Here is a 17,418-nt window from a genome sequence, read left to right as displayed (position 1 = left end):
CGGACACTGGAGACAAATTAGCAGCAAAGGTGTGTTCTGCACAGCCATGCAGTTAAATACAAAAAATGAGAAAAAGAAACATACCTCAAAAAAAGGGGGAGAGATCAAAAATTGCAAGAAATGAATGAGACATTTCAAGGCAGTAAGTCAAAATTAATTCTTGCAAGACATGCAGAAAGCAATTTATAAAATTAGCTCAAAACTTTACACTGTTTATTCAGAAGTGAAAAGAGAAATAAAACATTAACCCCATTTGACCACCCTAAACAGAGCTGCTTGCAGAGAAGCACAAAGAAAGATACTTGGCAAACCATATATTTTGTGCCATTTCCACCAGCAACCATCAACAAACACGTACAAGCCTGTAAAAAAGCACATGCATACAAGAGCTATCATTTGTAGCTAAACACATTACAAATATTCAGCTGCTTCTGGCTTAGAAAGAAGCAAAGTTATATTCAGGTCAAAAGAAGAAAAAAAGAATGATTCAAATGTCACAAGGCTCTTTATGGAGCTACTGTTCAGGAAAGAATAAAAATCAGCATTTGTCCATTTAGAAACATATATTCAAGCTTGCAGCTGACTGTCAAAATGATGCAGTGGTTGGACTGCAGTTTAGCGCCTTTAGCTCTCACCTAATGTAAAGAGCCATCCCCAAAAGGCTTATTAGTTTATATACATATATACTCAAACAAGAAGACTTGAAAATTAAAACAAATAATACAAACTCATTTTTAATTTTTAATCTATGTTCAGAACCATTGCATGTATTTCCTACATTTTATTCTTGGTCCAGCTCACTTGGGTGACACAAAATTATTAATTACCTTTCAACTGATGCCATTTCTGACTAAATAAAATTATGTCAAGGATAACAATACAAGCAGCACCCATGTGCTTCACATCAATATGACACAACACATTCCTGTGTTAGAAATGAGGTGAAAATTAAAGATACAACTCTTACACATACTTAAACAAAACATGATACTTTCTACAAAAATAACTGAATTTTGGGTCAGGATTTGACTCGTAGAATGAGTCCTGTGCACCAATGAGCCTGGGAAGCTACTTTAATGCTTTGAGACAAAGATTAATAATACAAAGAGCAGATTTATAGTTTAGTTCTAGAACACGTGCATGAAAATGGAAAAATAGGTAGTTTAAAATAATCTTATGAAGGCAAAAGTAATTAAAAATAAATTCTTGAATTTTTAAAAACCTTGTCCAGGAAAAAAACACTGAACTGCACAAGAAAGGGGATCTGTATGGTAGAATCAGCACAGGACTCACGAAGCTGGCCAAAACTACAACGCAATATCTGAAAATGTACATAACACCTCCCTTCCCTGCAATAATTACATAGATTGGCAAATTATGCAATAATTACATAGATTGGCAAATTATATAGTTCAATAGTTATAGACTTACGTGGTTATACTATATCTAGTTACATGGAGAATAAACAAGATCTCAGCTGAACCTATGTTTTTGACAACAAAAAACTGCCCTTCTCACACTCGAGTCGGAAGTAGCTGAACTGAACAGTAGTTTCATTTTCCCCCAAGCTGCGTATCACTTTGGTTCTACTCTAGGCTTCTCCTAGCTGTTCCAGCCAGTTATATCTTGCTTGCAATCTTGCTCTGTGCCTGGAGCTGTCAGTGTATACACTTAACAACATGCTGTTAGGTATAAAAGACAAATATTCAACCAGAAGAGTTTGTTTTCTCTGTGAAAAAGCCCACCAAGCAGCAGAGCTTACCACTGCCCTCTTTAGAAAACTTTAATTTAGTATTGAAACATACCCCGATTAGCTCAAAAAAATCTTGCAAAAAGCAAGGGGAGAGAAAACCCATACGAGCTCATTGCTTGGATCAGTGTAACACGTCAGCAGCACATAAGCCTACACATACATGATGTGTCTAGCAGAAGACAATATTTGATAACTCAACTAGAGGAAAAGGTACTGAATTAACAACAGCTTTGCCATCATCATGTTAGGCTTAACTCCTAAAATGGCCATATGTAGCTAAACTTGTTTCGTTTATCTGACCACCTTCTGTGTGGTCACTGTGGAAGAAAATACAATTCTGGCTTCTCAATACAGAAGACCAGGCCGCGTATTGCATGAATACCGTCTCTGTCCTACCTCAGGGTTTCATAGATATATATGTGTATATACGTATAAATGGGTACACATATATATGTATATATGTATATGCACCCACACCCACACGCTCAAACATTTAGCTTCATTTAATGAAATTTTCCATTGGCATACATATGCATACATCGCAGTGGATGAAAATAATCTAAATCCTTAAATATATATATTTGAGGATTAATTACAACTTCATTAAGCCACACACACAAAAGTCCAATGATGACCACACCCCCAAATTTTATTCCTTTCTCATTCAAATATGCTGACCTTCAGAGTTTCCTTGGATATGAATTCAGGATCAAATTCATCATTTCATACAATGACTTTATGCACTGATTTAATTAGCATTACATTAGCCTAAGTATTGGAAACAATGCAATAGGTCTGCAGGATATATCTGAAAGAGGAACGGGACAAACCCTAAGGCAGGGATTTTGGTTGGCTTTTTTTTAGACCACTACATCATGACAATGGTTATCTGCTTCCCTGTTCAACCAAGTAACCTGCATATGAAATCAAGCACTGAAAACAAACACTCAAGTAATATGTCTTGGGAAACTTTAAGGACCTTAATGCACAAAAAATGCTTATGGTTCATCAATGAAAGATCACGAACCAAACAGCTTACCTAAGGAAGTAGTAAAGAAATCTAAGTGCTATTATAACTCCAATCTTAAGAGATAAAGAACGAATTCAGTTTGGTGCCGATTAGCCGCTCACTGAGGTTTCAGCAGTGCAGATGTCCAGTCACCTCAGTGAGGAAGCTGCTGCTCTTCTGGCCAAATGATGGAGCTTTGGGGCAGAACTGAGCCCCAGGCTTTGAACTCAGGCCACCCACCAGGATGCTGAAATTTCTCTTTATTGTGTTGTAAAATAAGGCAGGTGAATTGCAGGTCTGCTGCAGCACTTAGAAAGTTTCAGAAAGTCTCTGATGACCACGGAGCATTTCAGAAGATTTAGTTTTGGGAGAGGACAGTAAATACATTTCTTAGGCTCCGTGGAAGGAAGTGTTTACTTTTAGCAGATAATGAGTCTTTAAACATATCTCTGTCTTGATGATAAAGTTCACTGTGGAATTAAAGATGTATTCATTAGGGAAATAATATTTCTGTGAAGCATCTGCCTCTAAGTATTTTGAGTAAGTAATGCAAGAAATAAGTCTTCAAAATACAAACAGGACAAAGCCTCCATCAAGAGGACAAAGTTTCCTTGGACACATAATTCCTTGAATCGTACTTAATTCTGTCTTGATTTTTTTATTGCTTTTTGTTTATGTCTCCTCCACCCTCCTTAGAAGTGTAACAAACACAGCTCCTTTTTGAATTCAAAAATATATTCATTTATTGTCAGTCCTTTACAAGGCTATTAACAATAAAAGAAAAAAAAAGAGTAATTTGGCCTGAAATAATTTTATAAAGAACCAGGACTGGCTGAGCAATACTACACTTTATAGGATACATAACAAATTTGAGGGGGGGAAACTGATTCTAGTGAGAATTTGGGTGTCGCAGATTTACTTTCTGAGGTCTTGCAGGAACGTGTAGATACAGCAGGCTTCATTGCTGTGAAGGCTCTGCCAGAGCTCCATTGCTGGTGAATTAGAAACTAGAAGCTAAATATTTTGGTAGGAATATGGAGGGCAGGTACTGAAGCTTTTCAGAAACACCTATTTGTGGTAGAGGCTGCCCAGATTAAGGGCACAGCTCACCCACCATCTCCTTCACCAGTTCTGCTGCAGTAACATAAGAGATGATCATGCTTTAGGACTTAACTGACACCCTCCTCCAGTGCTAGAGCTTACGCAGGGAACGGTGAGGCATTACACAAGCCACCGGGCTTGGGAAACGCCACTCTGTTTTCAAAAGCCGTTTAAAAAGGGGAATTATTGGCATTATAGAAATAACAGCATTTCTGAACGACTGATTCAAAAAAAGTTAGAAGCACAATAGTAAAAGTAGCAAATACTCAACAGTACTGCTGTTTATACTTCTACATGTATTATCATATGCCTTGATCTTTCTGATGCAATGATCTGTATTTTCCTAGGCTTTTGTGTACTGTACATATTTTCATGCTAATCTTATTCTTGAAAGAATCTTCCATTTCTTTGTTGTTTGCATTGCATTTGTTTTTATATTGATCTCCTGCAAGAAGCAATCTTTCACCTCACTTGCCAGATACTATTCCTATTTGATATTCATCTTATTCAAGCAAACGTGTCTCACTTCTCTTGTCAGCTTCTATTGAATTTTTTTGTATTGATCTTTTCCAAGTAACAGCTTTCCACCTCCTTATCATTTTCATATGCATCACGTTCACTTTTATATTGAAGTGCTCACCTTGCTACTCCATGGCCTTTCTCCACATTGCAGCTTTTCTATAGCTAAAACCATCTTCAAGATTTGATTTCAACATGATCATTAACAGCTCAGAAGGACAGTTTTGAAATGCATTGGTGACTTTGGTCAGTGCCTTTTACAGTTTTAAATTCATGGCAATCTTGGATCATATTTTCCTATCCTTACTTACACTGTCTACACCTTAAACTATCCCACTGATTTTGGTGAGAGTAAAAATAAAATGAAACACCATACTTGTGTAAATTTATCTCATACACTCGCACGCACAAAAGCCAGAAATCAATCTTTCAGCACAAATGGGCCATAATAATGAGCTGACCCTCAAACAGGCTATTTACCTACATATAGTAGCTTGGCTCCATTTCAGGCTAAAAGGGACAAAAAACATGTCCCGAGTGGAAATGCAGAGAGCTCAAAACTTTCAATCTGCAAGCAACACAGACAGGCTGTAAGAAAAGTTGGAGCAGGCGCAATCCTCCCCAGGCTACAAGTGATACCGCAAGACAGAGCAAAGGCCAGTCTGGCTAGATATAACTTTTGTGGAAGTTAATTTTGAGCCATTTACTGCAGAGAAAACAACAGGCAGTTGGGGGAAGTACAGCGACAGAGTGGGAAAGCTCTAGCCAAAGGTTCAAATCCTCATTTCGCTGGTATTTTCCTGAAAGCAGGAGACATAGCATCAAATTTTCTACCGACAGTTGTTGAAGGAGGGATGCAGCACCCTGCGTCACTGTTTGATCACAGCACTTCTTCCCATATTACAAAAAAGTGCAGCGTGACACTTTAAAACAAGTCAAAGACAAAATTTTAAGTATCTATTCACTGAAAGATCACTCTTGAATTCCCCCCACCCCTAAATTAATCAACTCCCCAAAGCAACAGATTTGATTCTGAATTGTCTTTTAACTCGCACAATGCAATTCTGGCATCACACAGGATCTCGAGACTGCAGCCCAGTGGGGTTTTCCTTTTTTACTTTGAAGTATGAATATTCAGATCTCTTGGGTAATAGTCAACTTATAATACCAGTTCACAAACATGAAGTTAGTAGAAGTGTACTAAAAGAAAGAAAAGACTCTGATAAAGTTGGAACCCTAAAGGAACAAACAGACAACTCTTCCAGGTTATGGGAAATCCATGAACAGCAGAATATTAGGGAATGATTCATTTCCACGAAAAGAAGAAATTTCATAGACTAGGCATGGTCTGTCCTGCAAAGAAACCATTATCTTGCCAATAATGCCTTCCTTTAACCATGTTATCTACAGAAACAAAATCAATTCAACAAGCAATCCTAGCAATTACCAGAATCAGTAGTTCCTCTAGTTAATACATTTCAAAAAACAGTAGAAAATAATTATTCATAATGAAACAATTTTCCTAATGGTTTACTGGGCTGTATTAGATACACTTTTATAAGAAAAAACAGCATAGAAATAATGAACCCAACCTATAGCCATGAACAACGGTTTTTAATGAAAAAGCCACAGAAGTGTCTGGCCAGTGTAAAAAGAATGGTGTATCAATCAATACAGCAAAGATAACACTGCTGTACAGATGCTGGCAAAAAATTGGTCCAGATCCTCCTAAATGTCTTGTAATTAATTACCAGCTGTTGATGGCTCACATGCTGCACATGGCACCTTAAATTGGCATTATTCTGTAACACGAGTCAGGTGCAAGTGTGTGGGTTCTAAGTCCTACACCTACACACAAATATCAGGAGCAATTTTTTTCCAAGGGAATATAACAATGCAGCAATTTCAATGCATCAGCATTTTTTGAGGCTAACATCAGAAATTGTTTTTGAAACTGAAAAAAAGAAAAAACACGTATGGCAAAACACATCTGAATGCATTCTAGGTTTATGTTCAAAATCCCCAAAAGCATTAAAAAACTATTTTTAGCATCACAACACACCAATGTCTAAAAAAGTAAAAGTACAGTCATCTGTATCACTGCGCAGCCCTATTACATTTAATCTTTAGAGTATATCCCACCAGTTGCTCATGTGAGCATAGCTCACGAGCACTCTTCATCATCATCTCATGGTAAAAGACTTGGAATCAGAACAGGGGTTTCTGGTCTTAGAGCAGTAACTAACCATCAGAGGCATCAGAGTTAGGTATGTTTCTAATGTGCAAAGCTGGGGATAAAGATAATAATGCTCCATCTTGTACTGTCATCGCAGAAAAAAAGTTACCTGACAGTAGTTCAGTGATAAGCACCATAAATAAATAAAAGTAATAAACAGGGCACTGTAAGAATATGCACCTGCTTTTATTCCAAGTGGAACACGGTTATCTTGTTTGCAGGTGCTTTTCAGAGATTTGACACACTAGTAAGCACTCTGTACGGTTCATCTGATCCATCTGCAGTGGAAACTCGAAGCATTAATTTCCATACAGAAGCCAGCACTGGAATGCCATTTGGGCAATTTTTCTGTGTTACTTCTTGTTTGGTGTGAGCAAGCAAAGTGTGCTATTTATTATAATGTGCCTGCCAGTACTGTTACTTATGCAGCAAAGAATCAAATGGTATTTTGTGTTCTTTGATAATAAGTGAAAATTGCTGCTGCTTCTAAGTCACCACATTTCCAGCTACTGTAAGTGGAATTGTCTTTCTTCATAAACAATTAGGCCCGAGAAAACCAAGGACTGGAAATCTCAGCAAGAAGGGCAATTAGTGCCAGGCGGAATCGGAGGGTGTGATGGAAGGAAGAGGGAAGGAGACTGGACATCAAACAGCTCGTGCCAGAGCAGCCGAGCCAAAGGGCTCCGTGATGTATGGGCAATCAGCGCAAGAAGGTAACGGCAGAAACAAGGCAGAGGAAGAACAGCTAGTGAAAAAGCTACAGTATAAATTTGCTGTCTTCAAAGACAGGAAGGAAAAAAAAATGTGTCAAATGATGAAAACAAAAGAGAAATGGGCAGCCAGTCCAAGAGGACCCGAAGATAACATAATTCCTCACAGACGGCGTAAGACAATATTTCTTTCAATATTTGAGAGAGAGATGTCAGCATGATGTAATTAGATGAAAGACTGGAAAAGAGAAAACCAGAAAGTCACACTAGCACCACTAAAAGTCTTCAGGAATACAGTCCTAAGAATAACAGACAGGCTTATTATAAAAGCAGTTCCACAGATCAAACAGGCATCCTGCCTCCTGGGAACCACAATATACAGCGTCAAAGAAGAGCCCAGTGACAGCAGGAGAAAGGCTACTGATTATTTTTCAGAGTGGAATAAATAATTCAGCTTGAACCTCCCTCACGCAGATTGAAAGCGAGTGTGTCAGGTGACAAAAGGTGCTCAAAGCAGTGGAGATGCAGGCAATCCTCAGAAAAAGGCTTCTTGTCCATAGAAAGAAAAAAAAAAAGCTCAGAAATTGATGTTATCAAGAAGATTGTGTGATGTCTCACCATAATAAGCATAAAAAGTGTGTGTGCGTGTGTGTGTGTGTGTGTGCGCATGTGCCCATGTGTGTGCATGTTGGGGATGGGGGGGAAGCTTTTAAGAGACTCAAAGAATTAGTGAGGAAAGCTGCAACAGAGTTGCCTAAGTCAGCTAAAAGGGTAAGACATGAGACGCTTGTATGGCCTCCACACCTTATGCAAAAACACAGAGACAGAAATGAGACAAATGCAGCGCTGTTGAGAAGAAATACCTGGGAGTACCAAACAGAAAGGTAGTCAGCACATCAACTGTGCCATATCCATATATATTAAATATATATATATAATGTCATAGCATTATATCTGTAGTAAAATGATTAAAAATGTTTTATTTATACGATCTCATTCTTTTTTCTGCAATCCGCTGGGTGAAAATATTGTTAGACGTTAAAGTAAAAAGGCCTCAGATAGGAACCGCTGAGGTGTGTTAAAGGCACTCAGTGTCACATTTGTATATGGAGAGTGATCTCTGTAAAAAGAAATAGGTAACAGTGAAAATCATGCTATTATAGGACATATGTAATTCCCTCCCTGAGAAAATCCACAACTAATGAAAAGACTCAGATATTTTTTCAACCAGAAGATAGATTTCTTTACCAAATACTCAATAAGGAAAATAAGAGAAGATGTGATTTTAGGTTTATGCGACAGATTGTTTCTTCACCACTGCCAGGTGCTGCATCACCTGCTAAACATGGGCTAACTGCAAAGCGGAGAGGACGCTGTCTCCGAACTGCTGTGCTCAAGCTCAGGACAAATGCTCGGGGAGAAAGGCAAGACTGCTCTTTCCCATCAGCATCCGAGCACGCGCAGCTTGGAAACGACCTTGAATACGGCAGGGGTCCGCGGAGGAAGGAGGCAACAAGCTCTCGGGGGAACTGCTTCAAGGGGGAAGGCAGCCAAGGGGCTCCTGGAAGGAGCTCGGGATTTGCCTGCAGTGACGAGCAGATGCAAAGACAACCTCCAGAAACAACTGGTGCAGAGAAGGAGATCTCCCACCTGTGCAGAGGGGCCTGGGTCCAGACTATTTGGACCAAAAATATCCTAGAAGTAGCTAGACTGGAGAGCAGAACAAGAGGAATGGACATATAGGGTGGAGGAGAGATTTGTTTTCACAGCTCTTACCTTCTTGGTCTCATCCAGCAAATCTAGTTACTTCACTGTAATTAGCCACTTCTGTTTTCTAAGTAAACATAACTTTGGAGATTAAAAGGTAGGAGGAGCATCTACCTCAGGGCGGTGCCCAAGTCTGAGTCCCATTGCAATCACTTTTTGCAAAGATCAAGGGTTTTGCAAAATTGCTGCTCACAGGAATGATTTTGGGGATAATGATTAAAAAATGGCTCATTTTAATCCTAAAATATCAAGAGGAACAAAAAGAAACAAAATAAGGAAATTAAGAAAAATAGCTGAACTGAAAGACTCAAAGTCTAGAGAAGGAACATTAAATCAGATTAACTGGAAAGCATAAATAATATTTACAATATGCATTTCAGGAGGAAAACAGACAAGTAAGCATATTAAACAGCATACCAAGAATGTAGGAAGGGACTGGTTAGTGAGCAGAATTATGTCTTAGAACTTAGAAGATATTGGAAAAAGTCCAGACTGTTAAAAAACAGACTTCTCTAAAATTTACTCTTAGAGAAAATATAAGTAGCCACATACCTAGTCACGTAAACACAAAGGGAAGAATGGAGCTGCCACACGTTGCTGGTAGAACAGAGATTACAGATAATGGATATGGCCCAAGTGCTGAATAAATTATTTGCCTCAGCTTTTAATAAATTTGATGAATCATAGCGTACTGCAAGGGTATTTGCTAAAATTCAGAAAGGACAACAGAATTTACAGTATCTAAGGTAAAGGCAAAATCCACAGTGTTTAGTGTGAAAATACAGGGTTCTGGATAAAGGTCATTCTGGAATATTATACAAAACAAAACATAAAATGGCCATCTAATATGAAGCAGTATCATGAATCTGTAAATTTGGGGACAGAACACTACGATCACTGGAAACAATAATAAAAACTTTTCCTGTAAGTCAGGATTAATCAAGTAAACGTAGCAAAGAAGGAAAACAATTTAAGCATATGCTTAACCACAGGATGATATTCAGCTGCAGTATGAGAAATGCAGATATGAGAAAGACTAGGCAAACTGAGGACAGAGAAAAGTGTTTTAGCAGAGAAGACTTACTAGTACCATTGCACATTGAGACTATTTTAGGCTACTCTTACCATTTCACTCCTCTGTGGATGATTGAGGAAGATTTTATACCTCCCGATGAATATTTTTTTTTACTATGTTCTTAATAGTAGTTTTAGATTATTACATATTTGAATAATTGGATATTATTATTATTATTCTATTACTGTTCTGCTTTCCCTTCCTTCCAAATAGCACCCAAAGCAAGAGAAAGCAAGCAGGCAAGGCTGTTGCTCTTTGTGATACACTTCAGTGTTCTTGCTGACTCTTTTGTTACTCATGCTGAGGCTAAGGGATAAACCAGATGCCAGAGCTGAAAACAGCTCAAACTGATATGGTGTTTCTTTTGCCATCTTCTTTACTGTGAAGGCTCAACTTAGAGTCATTCAGGAATGAAAGATAACAAAAAGGATAAAAGGTATAAAATGGTCTTCATATACTGAAGATGGTTTTCATATACTGAAGAGTTGAATTGATATGAACTCTCTCACCATGGGGGGAAGCCTTATAACCCCGGGACAGTATATAAAAGAAGGCTATAAAATGGCAAGAGTTCTGGAAAAGGTAAACACAGAACAAATACTTTCTGTCTCTTTTAATACAAGAATTAGGAGACATCAAGTGAAACTACCAGTGTCAGGTGAAAAAGAAAAGGCGGTAATTCTTTGCACGATACATAATCCTTTGCCACCCTAGGTTGCAGAGACTGATTTTACAAAGCTTCAAAAAGTTACCCATACAAAAAAGAAAAAAACAAATCTGCTGAGGAATATTAAATGAAAAGGCATCAACCCCAGTCAGGATGCCCCCCAGCCACAAATTTCAGTAGACTGGAAGAGTATTAAGGCTATATGCTTGCCCTGCTTTGAACTGTTTCCTGGAAAGCTGCCATTAGCCAGTGGTACTAAATAGGTTTTTACGTAAACTGGCAACATTTTCCACTTCACATGCTGCTTTAGTAAATGTACTGTTAGTGTGGGAATAAAGGACAGGCAATCTCTCCCACTCACTTCTTGTGGCCCACGTTAGCTCTGGCATTGACACTCTACTCAGCTCTTAAGTTTACTACTGGTGGAAAGTATTGATGGAAGTGCTTTGCCCAGAAATTGAAATCAAAATTCCTTAATCTTCAGAAATTATTGTGTATTTGCTCTACCTCCCTAGAAAAATTACTTAAATAAAAAGAAATAGCTCTTCACTATCAGCTTGCACCTTCATTCCTAACAGCACTCAACAGCTATGCTCAATGACTAAGTGATCAATAATTATTGACCTAATCACAATGAAAAGATTAGTTTGATTGTGATGTAGAAATAACAGGAACAAATTTATTGGTATAAGTTAGGAGACATGCAGGGCTACTTAGGGCTTACTTACATTTGAAGCTACAGTAGCTTCAAAGGGGACTTTTCTGCAATGCGGTCGCATTTTATGAACTACCCCAGTAAAAATTAGTATGTGGGCAGTGAATTATGCTGCCTCAGGAAATTTCAAGCATATTTGCTCTTTTTTGAATTGGAGAAAAACACAAGTGAACTATGCAAAATATTAAACACACTCTTGCTAAAGAACTCCTTTTAGTTACATTCGTTAAACATTCTACCAATTGATACAGTAATACTACGCCTGAACAAAATTATATCTCAGAGCAAAAACCAGACGTTTACATAGTGGCTCGAGATACACATACCATTCCACTCTATGAAAGACTCCTGCTCTGGTTAGTGGGAAAGAGAAATGCATTTTGTCTCCTTAAGAGAATCACAGTAAGTTGTCCCTTAATGGTCATCAATCTTTTGATAAAAATCTTCTAGAAAGCAGTTGAAAGCTCAGAATGAGGTATGGTCTTCCATGAAGCTTACTAAGAGACACATTATCCATTGGTGACATCTAAAATAGTTATAGTTAGGCATTTTTCTTTTTTTTTTTAATTTAAAGTAAATGGGGAGAGGTAATTAAAAAAAAGTATTTTATAGGTTGCTAATATGTACTGCCTTACTAGTTATTAAAGCACGGAAAGCAAAAAAAATAAAGCCTCTGATGGGGTGGAGTATAGTATATTTGCAGCTTTTCGATATTAAATAATACATCCCATTTGAGAAACATACACTGATAAATAGCCTGTGTATGGATAAAATCCTGCTTTAAGACAATGCTTACTTAGCGTACAGACAAAGCAAAGTTACCAGAAAGTAAATCTGCTTTCATATGTGGTTTTCCCATGGCCAATGCTACACTGCTTAATCCTCTCTGCAAAAGGTAAATGATCTCAGATGTGTAGTGGAGCAGAGCATGCATACAGACAGTTACAGCCTTCTAATGTGTTTGCATGCCCATACCTTTATTTTGCAAGTACAGATCTAGCCCTCTCACAAAAGGGAGAACAAATAACACAGTTCCTCAGCATCAGGAAGAAATGTTTTGGGTATGACCGCTGGGTCAAATGCTATGAAATTAAACTAAAAGTGAAAGCTGTCAAATATATAACTATTTTTTTTTCTCCTAGCAACCTTATTTTTAAATTCTCCCCCCTTTGCCCCCCTCCCCCCTGCCAGGAATCCACAGATAAAGCTTCTCAACTGCTGTAAATGAGCATGTAGAAACAGAAGCTACAATCAATGTGACTTCATCATAAAAAGGCAAATTTGATCTTAAAGTGTTTGAAGGAGAGCATTTCTAGTCGACGTAAGGAAGCATTGCTGTCGCTGCACATAGGACTGGTGAGGTTACACAGCCATTCATATTCAAAAAAGAGGAATTTGCACCAGAAGGAGGGCTGATGAGTACATCTTCAAGGGTTATCAAAAAAAAAAAAAAAAAAGAAAGAAAGAAAGAAGAAAAGCAGGAAAGAAGAGTCTGAAAGCAGCTTCACTTGCTTTGTCCAGCAAGATGCACAGGAGGGGGGAGAGGACTGCTGCTCACCAGGGTGCCAGGATAACGCAGGTCACCCACTGCTCTGCACCAGCTTGTGTCCCAAACACCACCTTTGAAATATTTGCAGTCACGGTTTAATGTACTTTATTCATGCCTATATGTTAATTATAGTTTATCTTGACATTTTATTACAGCTTTTCTGCAACCGATGCTGTCAAATTGGGCAATTTACCAGCTGTGTTGACGCTCTGATCCTTCCTGTCCCCGCAGCGGCCAGGGCAGGCGGCAGCGCTCGGTACAGAGCCCCTGCTTCTCAGACAGGCCACCACAGTCCGGATTTCAAAACTAGTATTGCATCGTGACTGCAGAGTCCAGGTACGACCCAAAGGAAACATTTCCATTTTAAATAATTTTTTGTTCTTTGTAAGAGAAAAATCAAGGTGTTTTAGCCCCTGACAGGGAAAAAAGGTGGCATCCATTTAAGTTCAGCTGCACTGAGCAAGTAATCACACCCCCAAATCCTGAAACCCTTTCCAGCATCCTAACTACAAGCCCACCTCTTTTCTCTTAAAAAACTGCGCAAGATATAAAAAATAATGCTACTACCGAATCCCTCCAAATTAAGTTTGGGGGGGGAGGGATTGTTTGTTTTTCTGTGATTAACAGACCCCAAAGCTGTAAGGTGATATTTTGTCTGGAAAGGTTTGCAGTGACAACATGTAACATTTGAATCTGTGGCACAGCCTTGCTCTTCATATGAGTTGTATCACGGACAGATTTTGGATTTTGTTTACTATTGCTGGGGCTTTGGGCATAATCACCCTACACATCATCTCCAGAGGCCTGCAAACACTGAGACCGGCCATGCTCCCAGGGACGTCTATCGTCTCACTCAGTTTCTCGCAGAAGAAGGAATGGAAATATGATACAAATGGTTTTGATCAAAATTAAGCTTTTTCTGAAGTGCTGAAACAGCATCATTTAAAAGTAGACCCTTCCTTCCTTTTGAGACGCTATACCTCGCTATTACTGACTAACACTTCATGTAATATTGGCTTTTCCAAAAATGCGATGCTAATGGCCAGTAAACGATAGCAGAACGAAAGGGAACGAGCCTGCACCCTGTAACCACCAGGCAGAAGCACCATGAGTCTACGGGCCTCGAGAACAAGATTTTTTCTCAAATATATAAACACAGATACTTTTAAATGTGTGTTCCCAACTCTGAAAAAATGCCCAAAGGGTTAATTTTAGAGATTTAGGGAAGGAAATATCAGCAGAAGCCCGAACCTTCCCTTCATGATGAAAAATACGGCATGACTGATATATCAGAGTATGTATAGGGAATTACATTGCGAGGATAAGGTAAGTGTAGGGGGATAGTCTTCTTTTGGATCAACTAGAAGCTGATTTACCACAGTACAAGCTCAGATTTGAAGCTGCCCTGCATTAGAGGGTAGTTCACTTTTTTTTGTTTTTAGAATGAATAGTGCTGGAGGGAACCTAGTTAAAAACTTTACGTTTGCTGCTTTACAAAGATTGCCGAAGTTTTGTTTCAATATTTAATGCGTTCTCTACGATATTTCAAAAGAATGTCTAGAAACAGACCATTACAACAGTAATATCTCTTTTAAGGATGACATGAAAGGGGTATAGATAGTTAAATTAACAGTTAATCAGGGCTTCAGAGGGAATTTGACTAATGCATTTATCATTAACTTTACAAACATGTTGCTGCAAGTCAAGGAGGTTTTTTTTTTTTCCTTTTCCCTTTTAATATAGGATTCTAGTGAATTCTTTCATTCATCAAAGCAAAAGGTTACTGATCTTTGTCTAGAACCCTTATCCTGTGAAAAGAGAAGCATATATTTGATCCTTTGGCTTTTTTCCTGTGAGGAAACTTCCCTTTTTTGACTATTTATTTTTATGCAATTTAAACATTTTAGTCCAGCGGCTAAATGAAATAATTCAGTTTTGAATTCTTATAGTTATAATCTGCACGTACATTTAGAGATATTCAGAAATGACGGCATAAAAGCAGCAAACGCAGATAAAATGAAAGCAAAGTTGTCCCTTCATCTGACTTCTTAATGGATTTTATAAATTAGCCAAACGCAGATCTCAGCTCTTCCCCCGTCTGTCTTGGGAATCTCCATGAGATCCTGACAGCTCAGATAAGTATCTGAGATCAAAAGAGTGTGTGTCAGGCCAGGTCTCAGAAACCACTAGGAGAGAAATCCTTCCGACCCTGCCACACACTGAAGACGAACAGACTTCTGATACTTCAAATCCCATTACTAATTTACAAAGCGGAGACAAATCCATACTCTGAAGGGCATCTGAAGAATGCTTCCTGATGCAGTGCTAATTGACCAGGAGATTGATGGTGTGCTTTTCATGGCAGAGACGGCAATTTCCCCACTTATTTTTGTGTACTTTTACGTGCTTTCCCCTTTTCAGCCTTTTTGATGGTGTTAGCCATAAAACCCTCATCAAGAGAAAAAAAAAAGAGAGAAATGTGTTATCTGTGTTAAAATAAAAACCTAAGCTGCATAAAAAATAACTTATATATTTCTTCTTCATGTAAATGTTACTCCAATACAAAATTCCTTTCAGACTAATTAACACAAAATGTATACAGCTGCATTTTCTATTAACCTGAATAAATGTATGTAAACTAGATCTCTAAAAAGAGCATCAACTAGTTCCACTTGTGCACCATTTAGAATTTAAATTGTGTGATTACCATTAATTTACGTATTTCCACAGAAGTTCCTGGTGTTTCAGAAAAATGCATTATGAAAATGTATTCAAGAAGTGGCATTAGGAAATAGTTAGAAAAGAATATTCTAAAATTGAAGAGTTGTTTCTAAGCTGAGTAGGCAGGAAATAAAATCCCAAAATCTAGCATAGAAGGTAAACACCCCCAAATCTTTGTTAAAAAATGCCCTCCCCCACTTTCTTGAGGGAGGGGGGGGGTAAACAAGTCTTTCATGGGACTGTTTCTCAAAAACATTTAGCAATGTAGAAAGTCTCTTTGATTTTGTTATAAAGGACAACAGAACCGTTAGCTTTTCAGGACTTTGGATTACATTACCTGAAGTGATCTGCATTTACTTGGAGTTGGGCCCAAAAGGATGTCTCCAGGTTTTTACGATCAGAGAAATTAACAAGTTAATGGAAACATATAATTTCTACATCAAGAAGCTACACTGCTTTCAGAATAAAAAAACAATCATCTTTTTTTCTTTGGTTATCTATGAGATCTCCTTTAACTTAGAAGGAAATCTGATAACGGCTGATTACCAACCCACAGAAGTTAAGGTTTAGATGTTGTACGACATGCCTATTTTTGGCTATGATTTATTTTACTTTAGTTGCTGTTATCTCCTCAGTCCCATTAATGTCTTTTGACTTTGTATTTCCTAATGGTGCTGATAATTTTCAATACTCTAACGCTGAACAAAATGCGCAAAGAATCTCTCGGAAATCACAGAAAGAAAAACTACCTCAACTAAAGAACTTATTTTCCACATTACAGGTGAAAAAACTGTTTTTCTTAGATTCCCTGGATTTTGTGGATCCGTTTACAATATAAATGTATTTATTTATTGCATATTTCACCACACTTCAATATGGGTGTTTCAAACAATCCAAGACACCAGTTACCAGTCTCCAAGGAAGAGTCCTACAAGCTCAAAACTGCTCTCCCCCTTAACCCAGCTTCTACAAAAGAGGATCAGTCAGTAATGAAAGATTGAAGAAAAATTCCATTTAAAAAAAGAGTTACAAAATGAAGAAAAAGAATTTCATAACTTCTATAATAAAGCAACAGGAATTTGCTACAGCATACAACAGAAGTCTTATTAAGGCAACAGATAGCAGCATGGGACGGGTTGTAGTGGACAAATCTGTTCTCTTATCATTTCCAGAGCCGCATTTTCCCCACTTGTTTAAAAACAAAGCAAAGAAAATAAACCAAAAAAAACAAAGCAAAGAAAATAAACCAAAAAAAAAAAATTCAAAATCAGGCCCCTCAGCTCTAACAACTGTGATTTTATGGTCCCTCTAAGTGTGGAATATGACTTGGATAACAAGTCGGTTGTCTCAGCCAAGCAGAATTTGGCGCGGTGAAGCTGCTAGCGCTTGCAGCTCCTGTTGACCACGGCGAGCTGCTCCGAGGGGAGCAGAACGTGAACTTCGATAACAGCAATTTGCAGTAATAGGATGCTGTTACTGAATCAATGTCTCATCTGGAAAATAAATGTTTCCATTTCACCTTGCACTTAAGCTAGTGGCAAGAGACCATTATCCTGTGACTTTCTATTAGATCAGCATGATCTCAGACATCTATAT

The 17,418-nt window shown here is 38.1% G+C and overlaps 1 protein-coding gene across 2 annotated transcripts in view; it reads right to left on the bottom strand.

Moving 5' to 3' along the window:
* Nucleotides 1-17,418, bottom strand: part of CACNA2D1 (calcium voltage-gated channel auxiliary subunit alpha2delta 1) — a 413,553-nt gene that overhangs the window by 137,414 nt on the left and 258,721 nt on the right. The window lies entirely within an intron of this gene.

The sequence above is a fragment of the Dromaius novaehollandiae genome, chromosome 1, assembly GCF_036370855.1.
Source record: "Dromaius novaehollandiae isolate bDroNov1 chromosome 1, bDroNov1.hap1, whole genome shotgun sequence".
NCBI classification, from domain to species: Eukaryota; Metazoa; Chordata; class Aves; order Casuariiformes; family Dromaiidae; genus Dromaius; species Dromaius novaehollandiae.
This window is presented reverse-complemented; position numbering and strand designations above follow the sequence as displayed.